Source organism: Nicotiana sylvestris, chromosome 6 (genome assembly GCF_000393655.2).
Source record: "Nicotiana sylvestris chromosome 6, ASM39365v2, whole genome shotgun sequence".
Taxonomy (NCBI): Eukaryota; Viridiplantae; Streptophyta; class Magnoliopsida; order Solanales; family Solanaceae; genus Nicotiana; species Nicotiana sylvestris.
Window position 1 is genome coordinate 140,872,875 of NC_091062.1, and position 10,900 is coordinate 140,883,774.

Sequence of the window (10,900 nt, forward strand, 5' to 3'; positions counted from 1 at the left end):
TGTTAGAAAATGGCTTACTGTAAGGAAAAAGGGTTGTGATTAGATGAATGAGTTGGCTTGCCTAGTAATGTGATAGGCGTCATCACGACTGGTATTTGGGGTCGTGACAAGTCAGTATCAGAGCTTAGGTTACATAGGTCTCGTGAGTCATGAGCCAGTTTAGTAGAGTCTCATGGATCGGTACGGAGACGTTTGTATTTATCCTCGAGAGGATGCAGAACCTTTAGGAAAATCTTCATATTCTTGAAATTCTTGTCGTGCGAACTTGTTGATCCGAATACTAAACTTCTGTTATTCCACTCTCTCACAGATGGTGAGGACACGTGCTACCGGGCAGGGTAGATGACCACTAGTTCCACCAGTTGGGGCCACCAGAGGCCGAGGATGCCCTAGTTCAGGATTAGGTTCCAGTTGTGGCACTACAACAGTACCAGCTCAGGCACCAGCTGTGCCCATTGTGATTCTAGGCCTTCAGGAGGCTTTAGCTCAGATCTTATCAGTGTGTACCGGTTTGGCTCAGGCAGTTTCAGTTACTACGATCGCAGTTACTTCCCAGGCCGGGGGAGGCACCCAAACTCCCATTGCTCGCACACCTGAGCAGGTTGTGCAGGGACCTCAGACACCAGGGGAACCTCCAGCCCAGCCAGTTGCACTAGCTCAGGAGTTTGTGGTACCAGTTATGCCGGACGATGAGCTGCGTCGACTAGAAAGGTTTGGTAGACTCAAGATCTGACTTTTAGCGGTGCAGAGGGCGAGGATGCCTAGGGTTTCTTAGATAAGTGCTAGACGATGCTTCGTACAGCAGGGATTCTAGAGACCAGTGGTGTAGCTTTTACCACCTTTTAGTTTACTGGGGTTGCCTTCACTTGGTGGGAGGCATATGAGAGGCGTAGGCCTGTTGGTGCAACGCCCCTTACTTAGCAGTAGTTCTCTATTTTCTTTCTCGAGAAGTATGTGCTACATTCTCGCCGAGAGGAGCAGCATAGATAGTTTGAGCAGTTGCGTCAGGGAGAGATGACTGTGACGCAGTATGAGATGTGGTTCTCTAAGTTAGCCCGTCATGCGGTTTGGTTGGTTCCCACAGATCGAGAGAAGATTATGAGGTTTGTTGATGGTCTCACATATCAGCTTCGGATTCTCATGACTAGGGAGAGGGTGACAGGTGATACTTTCAAGGAGGTTATAGATATTGCCCGTGAGATTGAGTCTGTTCGTCGCTAGGAGAAAGAGGAGAGGGAGGCCAAAAGGCCTCGAGGATCTAGAAGCTTTAGTGGTGCTCCTTCGAGGGGTCAGTTCCAGCAGGGCAGAGGCCGCCCATTTAGGTAGGCTCATTCATCTCGCCCAGGTTATCGTGGGGCATCTTCAGGTCATGGTTCTCATAGTTCTCATTAGAGACACTCATCACTTAATGCCCTTCCAGCCCAGAGTTTGTCCCGTGCTCTATCAGTTCAGGTTTCTTCCATGCCAGGTCCTTCTACTGGTCATTCCGATGCCAAGGGTTCCCTTCATCCCCATCTCCAGCACCAGGGAGTTGTTATTAGTGTGGAGAGTTTGGTCATATGAGGAGGTAGTGTCCTCGTCTTCATGATGGTCAGTCTCAGTAGAGGGGTCGGCCCTCGACTTCTGCTCCAGTTACTTCACCACCTGCCCAGCCAACTAGGGGTGGAGGTCAGGCAGCCAGGGGTCGCCCTAGAGAGGGAGGTCGATCAGGTGGTGGTCAGGCCCGTTTCTATGCTCTTCCGGGTAGACCAGATGTTGCTGCTTCAGATGTCGTGATTTCAGGTATTGTTTCAGTCTGCCACAGAGATGCCTCTATATTATTTGATCCCGGTTTCACCTTTTCTTATGTGTCATCATACTTTTCTCGTTACCTAGATACGCCCGTGAGTCTCTTGTTTCACCTATTCATGTATCTACTCCAGTGGGCAATACTGTTATTGTAGACCGTGTGTACCAGTCGTTTGTGGCGACTATTGGGAGTCTGGAGACCCGAGTGGATCTTTTATTACCGTGTATGGTGGATTTCGACACCATTTTGGGCATAGACTGGTTATCTCCGTGTCGTGCTATTCTGGACTATCATGCCAAGACAGTCACATTGGGTATACCGGGTGCGCCACGGATTGAGTGGCGAGGTTTGACTGACTATATTCCCAATAGAGTGATCTCATTCTTGAAGGCCCAGTGTATGGTTGGGAAGGTATGTCTTTCGTATCTAGCCTTCGTGAGGGATGTCGATGTTGAGACTCCCAGTATTGATTCTGTTCCAGTTGTGAGGGATTTTCCCAATGTGTTTTCTGCAGACCTGTCGGGCATGCCATCGGACAGGGACATTGATTTTGGTATTGACCTGGTACCGAGCACCCAGCCCATTTCTTTTCTGTCGTATCATATGGTACCAGCGGAATTGAAGGAATTAAAAGAACAACTTTAGGAACTCTTCAATAAGGGGTTCATTTGGCCTAGTGTGTCACCATGGGGTGCACCGGTTCTATTTGTGAAGAAGAAGGATGTCACTATGAGGATGTGCATTGATTACAGGCAATTGAACAAGTATCCTTACCTCGCATTGATGATTTATTTGACCAGCTTCAAGGAGCGAGAGTGTTCTCCAAGATTGATCTCCATTCGGGTTATCACCAGTTGAAGATCAGGGATTCGGATATTCTTAAGACAGCATTCAGGACCCGATATGGCCATTATGAGTTCTTGGTGATGTCTTTTGGGCTGACCAATGCCCCAACAACGTTCATGCATTTGATGAACAACGTATTTCGGCCTTATCTCAATTCGTTTGTCATAGTCTTCATTGATGATATTCTGGTGTATTCGCGTAGTCGGGAGGAGCACACAGAGCATTTGAGAGTTGTGTTGCAGAGATTGAGGGAGGAGAAACTTTATGCAAAATTTTCCAAGTGTGAGTTTTGGCTTAGTTCAGTGGCTTTCTTGGGGCATGTGGTGTCCATCGAGGGTATTCAGGTTGATCCGAAGAAAATAGAGGCGGTCCAGAGTTGGCCTAGACCGTCCTCAACCACAGAGATTCGCAGCTTTCTTGGTTTGGCGGGTTATTATCGCCGGTTTGTTTAGGGATTCTCATCTATCGCATCGCCCTTGACCAAGTTGACTCAGAAGGGTGCTTCATTTGTATGGTCGGATGAGTGCGAGGAGAGCTTTCAAAAGCTCAAGACAACTTTGACCACAGCTCCAGTGTTAGTTTTGCCATCAGCTTCAGGGTCATATACAGTGTATTGTGATGCTTCAAGAGTGGGTATTCAGTGTGTTTTGATTCGGGAGGGTAGAGTTATTGCTTATGCTTCTCGTCAGCTAAAGCCCCATGAGAAGAACTACCCCGTTCATGATTTGGAGTTGGCTGCCATAGTTCACGTGTTGAAGATTTGGAGGCACTACCTGTATGGTGTGTCTTGTGAGGTGTTTACTGATCATCGTAGCCTCCAGCACTTGTTCAAATAGAAGGATATCAATTTGAGGCAGCGGAGGTGGTTGGAGTTGCTTAAGGATTATGATATCACCATATTGTACCATCTGGGGAAGACCAATGTGGTGGCCGATGCTTTGAGCCGAAAGGCGGTGAGTATGGGGAGTTTGGCATATATTATAGTTAGGGAGACCTCTTGCAGTTGATGTTCAGGCCTTGTCCAATCGGTTCGTGAGGTTAGATGTTTCGGAGCCCAGTCGGGTATTGGCTTGTGTGGTTTCTCGATCTTCCATATATGATCGCATCAGAGAGCGCTAGTATAATGATCCGTATTTGTTTGTCCTGAAGGACAGAGTTCAGCATGATGATGCCAGAGATGTGACCATTGGTGATGATGGAGTGTTGAGGATGCAGGGCCGGATATGTGTGCCCAATGTGGATAGGCTTCGGGAGTTGATTCTGGAGGAGGCCCATAGCTCGCGGTATTCCATTCATCCGGGTGCCGTGAAGATGTATCAGGATCTGAGACAACATTATTGGTGGAGAAGAATGAAGAAAGACATTGTAGGATTTGTAGCTTGGTGTCTCAATTGTCAGCAGGTGAAATATGAGCATTAGAGACCAAGTGGCTTGCTTAAGTAGATAGATATTCCAGAGTGGAAGTGGGAGAGGATCACTTTGGACTTTGTTGTTGGACTTCCACGGACTCTGAGGAAGTTCGATGGTATTTGGGTGATTGTGGATCGGCTGACCAAGTCCGCACACTTCATTCCTGTGTGTACTACCTATTCTTCAGAGCAGTTGGCAGAGATCTATATCCGAGAGATTGTTCGTTTGCATGGTGTCTCAATTTCCATCATTTCAGATAAGGGCACTCAGTTTACTTCGCAGTTTTGGAGGTCTGTGTAGCGGGAGTTGGGTACTCATGTTGAGTTGATCACAACTTTTCACCCTCAGACGAACGGGCAGTCCGAGCTCACTATTCAGATATTGGAGTACATGTTGCGTGCTTATGTCACTGATTTCGGAGGGTCATGGGATTAGTTTCTACCGCTTGCAGAGTTTGCTTATAACAACAGCTACCAATCGAGTATTCAGATGGCTCCATATGAGGCTTTGTATGGGAGTCGGTGTAGATCTCCAATTGGTTGGTTCGAACCCGGTGAGTCTAGGCTATTGAGGACAGACTTGGTACAGGATGCTTTAGAAAAGGTGAAGGTAATTCAGTCGAGGCTTCGTTCAGCGCAGTCGAGGCAGAAGAGCTGTAAGAAGATTTGGGATGTGTCCTACATGGTTGGCGAGAAGGTTCTGTTGAAGGTTTCACCCATGAAGGGTGTTATGAGATTTGGGAAGAAAGGGAAATTAAGTCCTCGGTTCATTGGGCCTGTTGAGGTGCTTCAGAGGATTGGGGAGGTGGCTTATGAGCTTTCTTTGCCACCCAGCTTGTCGAGTGTGCATCCGGTATTTCATGTTTCTATGCTCCGGAAGTATATTGGAGATCCGTCTCATGTTTTGGATTTCAGCACGGTTCAGTTGGATGATGATTTTACTTATGATGTGGAGCCTGTAGCTATTTTGGGTCGTCGGGTTCAAAAGTTAAGGTCAAAGGATATAGCTTCGGTAAAAGTGCAGTGGAGTGGTCGGCCCGTGGAGGAGGCTACCTGGGAGACCGAGCGGGAGATGCGGAGCAGATATCCAAACTTGTTTGAGGCTTCAGGTATATTTCTTGACTTGTTCGAGGACAAACGTTTGTTTAAGTTTGGGGAGGATATGACGACCCGGCCATTCGTCTCATGTGTTACTGCTCCGTTTTCCCCATTTCTACTTCTTTATGCTTTGTTTATCCGTGTTATGTGGTATCGGGTTGGTTGGATCGAGTTCGGAAAGGATTTGATAAGGTTTGAGACACTTAGTCTCTTTAGAGTGAGTTTAAGTTGGAAAAGTCAACCGGATGTTGACTTGTGTGTTAAAGGAATCAGATGTGAGTTCCGATGGTTCAGTTAGCTTTGGGAGGTGATTTGGGACTTAGGAGCGCGATCAGAATGAGTTTTGGAGGTTCGGAGTAGATTTAGGCTTGAATTGGCGAAGTTGATATTTTGGCGATTTTCGGTTGGTAGGCGAGATTTTTATATAGGGGTCGGAATGGAATTCCGAGAGTACAAATAGTCCCATTGTGTCATTTGGGACGTGTGTGCAAAAATTTCAGGTCACTCAGATGTGGTGTGGTTGGGTTTTTGATCAAAAACGGAATTCGGAAGATTTTGGAAACTTAGGCTTAAATCCGATGTGTTTTGATTTATTTGATGTTGTTTGAGGTGTTTGGAAGATTGGTACATGTTAGAATAAGGTTTTGGGGTATGTTGGTGCCTTTGGTTGAGGTCCCAGGGGCCTCGGGGTGATTTCGGATGGTTGATGGGGAGTTTGAAACTTTGTTGTAGCTGTTGAATTTGCTGCTTCTGATATTTTCGCACCTACGGATTGGGGACCGCATGTGCGATGCCGCAAGTGCGATAAGGGAGGCCGCAGAAGTGGAATCTGGAGATGTTGGCAGGGACCGCAAATGCGGTTGTGGGACCGCACCTGCGAAGGCAGAGGTGCGGAAGGTTGATCGCAGATGCGAGTTTTGGCTGGTTAAGTGATTTCTGCAGAAGCGGACGAATGACCGCAAATGCGGTATTGCAGAAGCGGGTAAAGGGGCCGCAAATGCGAAAATGTCTGGGCAAAAGGTATAAATTGTGCCCTTCGCGATTTTGAGTTATTTTCACCATTTCTAATTCGGCTTGGCAGCTTTTTCGATGATTTTGAAGAGTGATTTCAAGGGAACTTCATTGAGGTAGGGAATATGGACCTAAAACCCGTTCCTATGCTATTATTTCACGGATTAGAGCGATGATTAATGGAATTTAAGGGCTAAAATTGAGAAAACTAGGACTTGGAAACTTAGACCATTGCTTGAGGATTTGAAGGACCATTTGAGGTCGGATTTCAGAACTTTTGATATGTATAAACTCGTGGGGAGATAAGGAATCTATTGATGTAAAAATTATTGAATTTCGAGGCATGGGCCCGAGTGTCGAGTTTGGCCAATTTCGGAATTTTTGGTATTATTTGATTGTTTTCGCTTGGGCTTCGTTCCCTTAGCATATTTTGACGTCGTGATTCTAATTTTGGATAGATTCGACACGAGTGGAGGCCGATTCGAGGGGAAAAGGCGTCGTGGAGTAGTATTTTCACCGATTTGAGGTAAGTAACCATTATAAATCTTGAACTGAGGGTACAAACCCCGGTATTGACTTGTTTTGACAAATGCGGTGACGCACATGCTAGGTGACGAGCGTGTGGGTGTGCACCGGTAGAGATTGTGACTTGGTCCGTCCCGTAGCGACTATTAAGCCGCGTATTTGATTTGGAACCTTATGATATTCCGTACTTTAGATATTTATACTATAATATGGGTTGTATGCTATGTTTGGGGCCTTGTGCCAACCAATTGAGACCCTTAGGGGCCTTTTTATTGTTTTCCTCACTCTACTTGTTGAAAGCATATCCTCAGTCATATTTAACCTGTTTAAATGTTTAAAACTGATTTTATCACTCTACTTTAAAATGTGAGGACCGTTTGGGCTGAGTTCCCTAATTTCTATTGTTGTGCCCGAGAGGCTGTGAGATTAATGACTGAGAGAGGTTGAGAACCTAATAGTGAGGATATTATATGTATATATTATGGATCGGGCTGCACGCCACAGCGATACTTATATGGATCGGGCTGCACGTCGCAGCGATATATATATTGGATCGGGCTGTGCACCACAGCGATATGATGCTTGGGCTGTAGGAGCCCCTCCGGAGTCTGTACACCCTCAGTGAGCATAGTCGACTATAAATTACGGATCGGGCTGCACGCCGCAACCATTACTTTGATTTCTATTACTATGAGATATTAATGAGCCTGAGTGCTGAGAGTGAGTATTGAGTGACGAGAGTTGAGTCACGAGTGACTGAGAGGCTGCCCGAGGGGCCATATTCTGAGTGATACCTTGCCTGAGCCTAGTTATGTTATTTTTACCGATTTCACTCTTCTTTTAAAATAAGCCTCTGTTGGAAAAATTGCTAAGTATATGATTTCAAGTGTTTAAACTAAAATTTGATGATTTATCGACGGAACTGGTTTTAAACTGTGGAGTTGACCTGTTATCCTGTTGTATATTCAGTTATATGATTTTTAACTGCTCGTCACTGCTTTCAGACCTTATTTACTTTAATTTCTTACTAAGTTGGTGTACTCACGTTACTCCTTGCACCTTGTGTGCAGATTCAGGTGCCCGAGTGGCAGAGTGAGGGTCCTCAGCTGATCCAGAGGTTGCCGGAGATTTCAAGGTAGCTGCATGGCGTCCGCAGCCCTGTTTTCTCCTTCTTATGTTGTTCTTTCCGTATTTTCTAGACTTATGTTGTATCAGACAGTCACTTATATAGTAGAGGCTCTAGACTCGTGACACCAGATACTTGGGGGCTGTGTAGTTTTCATGTTTATTTGACTTCCGCATATGTAATTGTGTTTTAAACACTTATTATGAAAATTTGATATTTAAAAACCTGTGTTAGAAAATGGCTTACTGTAAGGAAAAAGGGTTGTGATTAGATGAATGAGTTGGCTTGCCTAGTAATGTGATAGGCGCCATCATGACTGGTATTTGGGGTCGTGACAAAAACAGCATAAGGTGTTTGTAAATGTAACACTTGGAGAAACCAAGAATTATCTGATTAGTCTTATTAGTAGTTTTATTAGTTATGAACAATGTATTTGAATCATTTCAAGTTATTTATGCTATTTCACTTTTCCGTTTTACTTAGTTTAGAAATTTAATACTTATGGATAAGATATTTGAAGCTTTTCATGGTTCTTTCTGGTAGTAAAGTTTTCCTATTCAACTGCGTATATTGTTTTTTGGATGTACATTAACATTTTATCTGATTTTAAAATGTCAGCCTATAAATAGTATTGAATCAAAATGTAGTAGATCATGCTACTTTCAATTGAATTTTCAGGGCCTGGAGAATTGGGTTAGTTCATGGGACTCATCTTATGGATGCATAAAGGAATATTAGAAGAACTCTCTGTATTTTCTTTTTATAGATGTATTATAGTGATGACACTCAAGGTGTATTTTAATCTTTCATTCTTGACAGTGTATATTTCTGAAACAGAGAAGCTGGGACTGTTTGGGGCCGCTCCTTATCAAACGTTTCTTTTGGCTGAGATTTGAGAGGCTACTTAATACTTTGATATGTCAAATTCAATCTGTATAGGTTCCACTGGACAGGTCTGCATTTACTAAAATCATTATCACCTGTTGAGCATGATCAATCAGTGAACAAGAATAGCCTCTTGTTGTTCAGGGACTTGAAAAGCTTGGTTCTTTGGTGGCTGCTTATTTGGGGCTTAAATGCATGTGTTTAATTAGTGGAGATATAAGGATTAAAGTTTAACATTACAAAGGAAGACTAAAGAAAAAAATGCAAAGAATTGAAAAGTAAGGAAAAGAAGAGAAAATGTTAAATGCAGAATTTAGGCAGCAAATTTGTAAATGAAGCAGCGAAGCGAGAGTCACTTTGCGAGACCGGTATCGGAGCATAAGAGACCAGAAATGTCCTGGACAGTGAAGCGAGGGTCACTTCGCGAGATGGGGACCGGAGCAGAAGAGATCAGGAAAGTCCCGGACAGCGAAGCGAGGGTCACTACTGCGAGACCGGGACCAAAGCAGAAAAGTTTAGCTTTCTCATATTAAAGATAAGTTAAAGGAAACAAAAGGGTCTTAAAATGCAAAAACCACAAAATAAAGCAAAAGAAAACCAACTTTTTTTGTCACGACCCAAAATCCACTAAGGGCTGTGATGGCGCCGGACACCGCTGTCAGGCAAGCCAACCAAAATACTTAATTAAATTCTCGTTTTTATTTCCGAAATCAATTCTTTTATACGTTTAAACCATTCATAGTAAATTCCACTGAATAAATAATGAAACATCCAACAACTTTTAAAAATTTCTGAATAAACCCATAGACATCCCAGAACCCGATGTCACAAGTGCATGAGTAATTTCTAAGAAATAATGTAATACAACAACCGTCCAGAATACAATGTTGGATAGAAAATAAACATAGTACTCTGAAAGAGACTTGCTGGATGCGGGTCGTCTCGGAAAATGCAGCTCACCTAAGTCTCCGATCAACCATGCTGCTACGCCCACTAGGCCACTAGAGATGCATGTGTCTATGCAACAAAAATGCATAGAAGTGTAGTATGAGTACGAAAACAACGTGTACCCAATGAGTATCCTGTCTAATCTCGAAGAAGTAGAGGCGAGAGGTCGACTTCGACACTTGCTAGGGGTCCAATAATGTTATATCAATAATATGTTAAATCGTGGATTTTTATAAACATGATTGTAATTCAATAGGTTGAAGCAAGTAGACAATTCTTTCTTTTATAGGAAATTTCCAAATTTCTCTGCATCATTTAACATATATTCATAAGCCAGGAAGAGGCAATAACAACTTCAATAAGTTTGAAGACCAGCAATACAAGCATGCGCAAACCATGTCGAGGTCGTACGGCCCGATCCAACAGAAATGTAAAGTGTGCACTGTCGAGGGTCGAACGACGCAAACCATAGATGCATCTATTACCCCGCTTGCGAATCACACATGCGACGCGGTCAATTTTAAATAAACAATCACCCTGCTCGCGAATCATACATGCGACGCAGGTACACATAGAATACATGCTCAAACAGTCGATTAAGAATTTATCGGGAAACATTTATCCAAATAAAAGTCAATCCTCTTTTAATGATTTAAGAAAAAGAAGTTTAATCCTTTTAGAAATTCATTTACCAATTCGATAGGATTTAAGCAATTCAACTGCCAACAAGATTACAGATATTCCAAGTATAGCATGTTTTTGGGTCCTAGACTACCCTAACTTATACATATTAGTAGCTACGCATGGACTCTTGTCACTTCGTGCGTACGTAGCCCCTACAAATAGGAGCACATAACCAATTATTTCACCAATGGGGATAATTCCCTCTTACAAAGTTAGAAAGGAGACTCACCTTGCTCCGAAGATCCATAACCGGTGTTCCGCGCTCTTCCGAAGACTCGAATCGATGCACAATGCTCCAAAACTAGCCAATAATTATGCAAATCCATTAATATATGTTCAATTACTCATTACAATCCAATTTATAACAATTTCTAACCCCGATCGAAAAGATGACAAAATTGCCCTCGAGCCCACGTGCCCGGATTCCGAAATATTTTGAAGATTAAGTTTACTCATAGCCTCACGAACTCAAATATATAATTTACTCTCAATTTCATACCCAAAATCGTGGTAAAAAATCCAAAATATCCATTTTCTAGGTTTTTCCTCAAACCCCAAGTTTCTACCAATTTTCATGGT